Source organism: Opisthocomus hoazin, chromosome 2 (assembly GCF_030867145.1).
Source record: "Opisthocomus hoazin isolate bOpiHoa1 chromosome 2, bOpiHoa1.hap1, whole genome shotgun sequence".
Classification (NCBI taxonomy): Eukaryota; Metazoa; Chordata; class Aves; order Opisthocomiformes; family Opisthocomidae; genus Opisthocomus; species Opisthocomus hoazin.
The window spans coordinates 43,891,635-43,897,639 of NC_134415.1; the positions used below are offsets into that span (position 1 = coordinate 43,891,635).

At 45.4% G+C, this 6,005-nt stretch overlaps 1 long non-coding RNA gene across 1 annotated transcript; it reads right to left on the bottom strand.

The window, feature by feature from the left end:
• Nucleotides 1–51: 51 nt before the first annotated feature.
• On the bottom strand, nucleotides 52–2,888 carry LOC142365440 (uncharacterized). The gene is made up of 3 exons (XR_012766474.1): nucleotides 2,834–2,888; nucleotides 579–650; nucleotides 52–107 (listed from the first exon to the last, which is right to left on the bottom strand). It is a non-coding gene; the product is annotated as an uncharacterized LOC142365440 (long non-coding RNA).
• Nucleotides 2,889–6,005: the final 3,117 nt, after the last annotated feature.

A 6,005-nucleotide genomic window follows, 5' to 3' on the forward strand; every position in this document is an offset into this window, starting at 1 on the left:
ACGCATACCGTACCCTGAAGTGGTCATTCAGGATCCTGGAATACTTCATTGCAGTGTCTTTCTCATAACGAAACATTGCCATGTGCAGAATGGACTGGGAGCGCATGCTGTGAACAGAAACACACCCAGGCATCGGTGTTGACACTCGCTGCTGCCTGCCAAGCAGCCATCAGCCTTGTGGGACAGAGGCAGGCACACCCCAACTGTACTGCAAAGTCAGGAAAGCTCAGAACTTCTCCTTCCGCTCATCTTAAAAAAAGACTCTGTGAAAACATCGCAAGGGGAAAAAAAAAAACAAAGAAGGAAGGGCCATGTCTGGTCTTTTATATAAACAGGTTCCCAACCTCTTCATAGGTGCCACGGGCTGAGGAAGCTCTGGCCCAGACGCGCCTCAGCTATGTTCAGCTACAGCTTCACTTACACGGCTCAAACACCGGCTTCTGGTTTTGATATTGTGGGTTCTTCCCTTGCAGAACTCTATTCCCATTTAAATCATTCATTCGCCTCTGAAAGCAATGGGCCTTTCGCTCTGTCAAGTCAAAAAACAGACTCTGAAGGCTCAGGAAAAAGTTACGCACCATAACACAGCAAAGGCTTTTTCATGTGAAGATGCTGAGGAGTCCATAAAGGATTTCAATGTCGTGATGAATCTAAGGAAACAAAATAACAGAATCTTATCAGCCATCAGTGCTCTGGACTCCCACTGTTTATGAAACAACAGTCCACGCCGTTATCTCAAACTTCGGTCCTAAGGTCAGGAAACCTGCCCTGAGTCCTTAGTCCTGACCCAGAGTGCTTTGTAGGCTTTTGAGCAGAGGACTCTGTCTCAAAATACCTTGTTTTCCACGCAGCGGGAACAGATGTGGCCCCTGATGCGACCCACTCTCCTCTTACACTGATTAATGGGCAACATCCCTACAAGTAGATGCCTCCCGTGGACCACCAGTCAGCCTGGGGCCCAGAAAAGGTATCCCCACTACTGAAGATAAACTACTAATTCAATTATTTCTAGACAAGACAGACATCTTAGTGGAAATGTTTCTTTTGGCAAACAAACAAACAAGCAAATCTCCGTTTTGAAAACAAAGCAACAACATCATCTTGGAAATACAGTCCATCAGGACCAGAATGCAAACAATACATTTCAAAAAGTTTGAAGTCTACCACAAAAAAAACCCCTGACAGCTTTTTCAGCTCTAAGGCAAGAAGTCAAACCAGCTCTTGAAAACACTCACGTAACCTGTAATTTCAACATGAATAAACTAATACCTGTCTCTCTTCTACCCAATCCATGGTCCCTTGGGTTGCACTGCCTGTGTACGTCATACTGTCTACACACATCTTCAAGGGCTGTGAAACTAAATGAGGAAGGTTGCTAAAAGAAGCCCCAGGAAAGGGTACAGGTAGAAAGACACATGGGAGAAACCAGTAAAACCTGCCTTCAGTCAAGCTGCAAACCTTTGGGGCACTAACTGTTCTGCCACACGCTATACTGTTGCTTCACTTTTTTTAACTGAAATACTACTGAACTCGCATGCAAAAGCAGCTTCAGATCTGGATAAAGCAAAAACTCCTTCACGTCCTTGATTGTCATAATCAGTGTCCTCTGGTGTACCTCAGCTGCAAGGCTCAGATGCAGAGGGGGATGTGGTGCCTACTTCTCCTGAGAAGCAATGCTGAAACATTTCAAAGGATTTGTCTCTGGTGCCTCGGGATGGTCTGTCTGTCTCATGCTTGTACAGTGACCTCAACTCTGCTCCACGGCGGGAATCCAGAGCTGCCACAGCTGCAAATGCGCGGTGCAACTAACTCTTCCCCTCCAAACGTCCTGCCTAACCATGACGCTTTGAAAACCGCTTACTTGATGAGATCTATGGTGCCGCTGAATACGCTGGAAGCTGATTTTGGTGCTGCTGAATCCGATTCCAAGGCGATCCCATACTCAATGAAGGAAAGGGCAGCACCTAGGTACTGAAAGGCACTTCCAGTCGTGTCAGTCTATTGGGAAGAAAATTCCCATGTTCAGACTAAGACGAAACCTACTTCTCTCAAGGGTACCTAAATTCCTTTTTTGTCTCTAGTTAGGCAGGATCTGAAGAAAGAAAAAGATGCAAGCCAGGCCTCTGGGGGATAATTCAGGGGTTCTCAGCAGAACCCCCAATGTGGTCCCAGTCATCAGCTTTGTGTGCTCTGGCTATTTGTATCTCTTCCTCTCGCTCAATGTTTTCCTTGAGTAATTTGTTATCTTCACGTTTTTTGGACATTATTGTCTGGTCTTGGAGGCCTGCCTTGTGAGAGGCAGGTGAGGCTTTGCTGCTACACTATTCCCTCACTCCATTTTCACAGGTCAATGGCAAGCAGTGAATGTACATCATCCAACTGAGTCATAATCAGCAAAAAAATACGTTCATTCATGCACGCTGTTAAAACTGCACCTAGCAGAGAAAGCCAGTTACATCTGCAAAGGACACTTCCAAGTCTTGCTCACCAGCAACGTAATTACCCTCAGAATCCTGATGTTTCAGAGGAAAATGTCTTAAAACTAACTGTTGCACCTGTCTTCCAAGGTCTTTGTGACAGCTCTGCAAAGCCAGCAGGCCTGCTAACCTCAGACAACATCAGTTCTGAATCCTGTTCTCTAGGTGTCTTTATAACGAAGGGAAATGTCTGAACATTTGGCAGATAAAGACAGCCGCCCCACATACGCCTTGAACAGATGCCAGGTATGGAGTACGGAAGTAACGTTAGCCAGCGCATCTTAGTCACATGCATGCAGGTATCACGTCCAAATGCCAGAGCTGGGTAACGTTTCTGGCTCAGGGCCAAGGCTTACCATTGCATCAGCTTTGTGCTTCAGCCTCTTGGCCTCTTCTACGTAGTATTCCACCGGATGCTGTCTGAACTGGGGACAGGGAGAGGAAAAACAGAGAAAAAGGGCAGGGTAATTATCGATTTTACTTCATCTCTAGAGGATGCTGTGAGTCCAAATATCCTGTTTTGGTCCAATATCCTGTTACAGCCTTATCAAACACATTACAGCTATGATAGTTCACTAAATGAATGTTGTCTGGATGTTCACAAATACACAGCAGCTGAATGCACAGATAAACTGAATTCATTTCTTGAAAAGTGTATGTTGGAATAACATTGAAAACTTACATTTCCAGATAAAAAACCAGTGGAGGTTAGGCTACTATGAGGCCAGGTTGACTTCTTCACTCCCACGGGAAAATAGTAGTCGGGGGATCTCCTATCATTCCACAAGTACAATACTACAAATACGTTTTGATTGAAACATACAGTAAACTTTGCAGTACCACACACTCACCTCAAACCCAAAGAGCTTGCATTCAAGTTATCTGCTTACAAGAGGTATGGCCACCAATGCTTCTACAGGTCTTGGTCTCAATCAACACAAAAATGACAATAAAGTTGGAACACACACATTTCTGTGCACTGGGATAATCTAGTCGCCAGGCAAATGGCACACAGCCACCTGTGCACTAACAAAACTGAGAAGTGGAGAGTCACGCCTTCTCAGAAAAAGTCAGTTGCCAGCCCAGCACCTGGTCACAGAGGAGTTTGCCGCTTGTCAAGAATCAGACAAATCAAAACCCATCACTTGTAGACAGGCACAAGAGACACCTCCTCGCAGAGTTACAAAGCACCTGATTTCTAGAGTAGCTTTCCTCAAACTAAGAACTCTCGTAATGAGACCTTTGCTTTGTGGTGGGTGGGCTAAGTTCCAGACACCAGAAGGCAGTACAGACATCTCTCCCTCACTCTTTCCTCCCAGAAGAAGTGCTCATTAACAAGCAGAAGCCAGGGTGGCTGTAGGGCCAGCCTTGCCTGGTGTCTTCAGAAAGTGCAGACACGGGGTGTAAAACAAAAACTTACTCTTCAAACTTCAATTGAGGTCTCCTTGGCTTGGAGGTACCATTTGGCAAAGAAGGCACTGGGAAAGGATCTGTGACATCCCCTGCAGATCCCTGAAAAACCACAGAGCCAAGATGAAGCTACTTAGAGAGATACATCTAAATCACTGAAAAGTCTGGCTTTCCTAAATCGCAAGAGAAAATGTTTACTTGCCCCAGGCAATAGTCTGTTCTCCAGGCTCTCCCTCTATGGCTAAGATAGCAGCAAGGCTGCAAGCGGCGCACTTTTCACGGCCACTAGCCAAGGCAGGAACACATATTCATTCACACTTACTTGCAGCTTAGGCACACAGCAATTGCTCTTTCTCCATTACTACCTACATTCTCAGGAAAGAGCAAGCAGTTAGAAGCCAGCTAATTCAGCATGCACAGTCTGGCTTAACAAACACCCCCCTCCCAACATCCTAGACCACACACACCCAGTAACAGCAATATAACTGAATTTTGCAACCCAAAAATGCAACAATCCAGCTGCAAGGATCATTAACAACTTTGTAAGAAAGCTATAAAGCCTTGTACCCAGGTGACAGAGAAAACCACAGGTTGCTTGTTTCTTATCTTGAAGCAATCCAATCTTTCTTTGGTAAACACATTGGTTTTTTTTACTTCCAGTTGCCTACAGTCAGGAACAGTTAGTGCCATAAACATGATTCTGTTGCCTTTGGTGTTTACATTGCCACCCCTTCTCACTGCCTTTCATTGGTGAGATGAAAACGGATGATGGAAAGTCAGTAGAGAAGTTACAATGCAGGCTTTTGGGCTAGCAACACACGGTCACAGAGAGCCTTAAAGGGGCAAAAATGCTTCCAAGAGCTTTCTCTGGTGGCTGGTTTATCTTCCTTCCTTTTTAATATCCTCAGAGCACGTTTCTAAAAAGAGTCACACAGCACCCACGGGTCCCAGGAAACATCCTGCCAGTTAGAACGGATACCTACTTCGATGCCCTTGGACAGTTCAGAGTGATTTCTCTCCACTTTCTTGTGCTTGGAGAACAGAGGATCCTTGTGGCTGCTCTTGCTCCTGGCAGTGTTATCCACGCCAGGCAGCTCGCCGCTTTCACTTCTGGGTCTCTTTTGGGCCATCTTCGTTGACTTTGGCTCGGGATGTGCAGGAGACATGGGTGGCAGTGGCAGAGGTAGCCTGAAATCTTTCGTCTGCATTTCAAATGAAGCTTTTGGTGCTCTGGGAAGCGAATTCAGCAATTGCGATGAATGGGGTGTACATATAATGCAGGGATTTTTCAGAAACTTAGTTACATCATGTACCAATTCTGCTGAAATTTCTCTGGAAGCGTGAGGTGACTTGTTAACATAAAGAATCCAGCAGAAGCAAAATGAAACTTCAGGGACATCATCGTACATTAGATACCACATCGTCCCCTGCCAACAACACACAAGCAAGTTGCTTTTCAAGTAGGAATAAGCCTCAAGACTTGTCCTTGGAGTAAAGACTTGCAACCAGAACATCAGGACGTTGCCAAAAAGGCATCCCTCTAACACAGCCCCTTTCCATGGGAAGAGGGAGAGAGGCAACTACAGTGACTAAAATCCCTGGGACAAATCACCCAACAAGGCACATGAACTGCAGCACTGCCTCTCTCTCCCCATTACAGTAGAAGATATCTTCTAGGCTCAGAGACGCTCACCCTCACGCTGGATGCTGTACGTGCTTTGACAGAATTCAACCGAGTTGTTCTTTAAGACTTGCCAGCTCAACTAGACAACAGTTACAAAGTTGAGAGGATTCAAGTGAGAGAGACTTAAAATGCTGTGCTTTTAAATGGCAGAGGCTATGACATTTAATAATACAGTGACATATCAGATTTCTGATCATCTGAAGTTAGGATAGCCAGTGAACTTCAGCAGCTCTAAGCAGCACCAAATAGCTCAAAACCTACTTTGTCTACTGCTCATTTCCATCATTTTTATTCAGCTTTTCAAAGGTTCCAAGAAAACACTGAGCAGTGAATCCCAACTCACGGGGTCTCAGTAAGAAGGCTTCATTCTATTGTGCGTGGGACAGTCCTCTCCCCTCTTCCACAACCCACTTTTCCCACAGTACAGTCAGTCC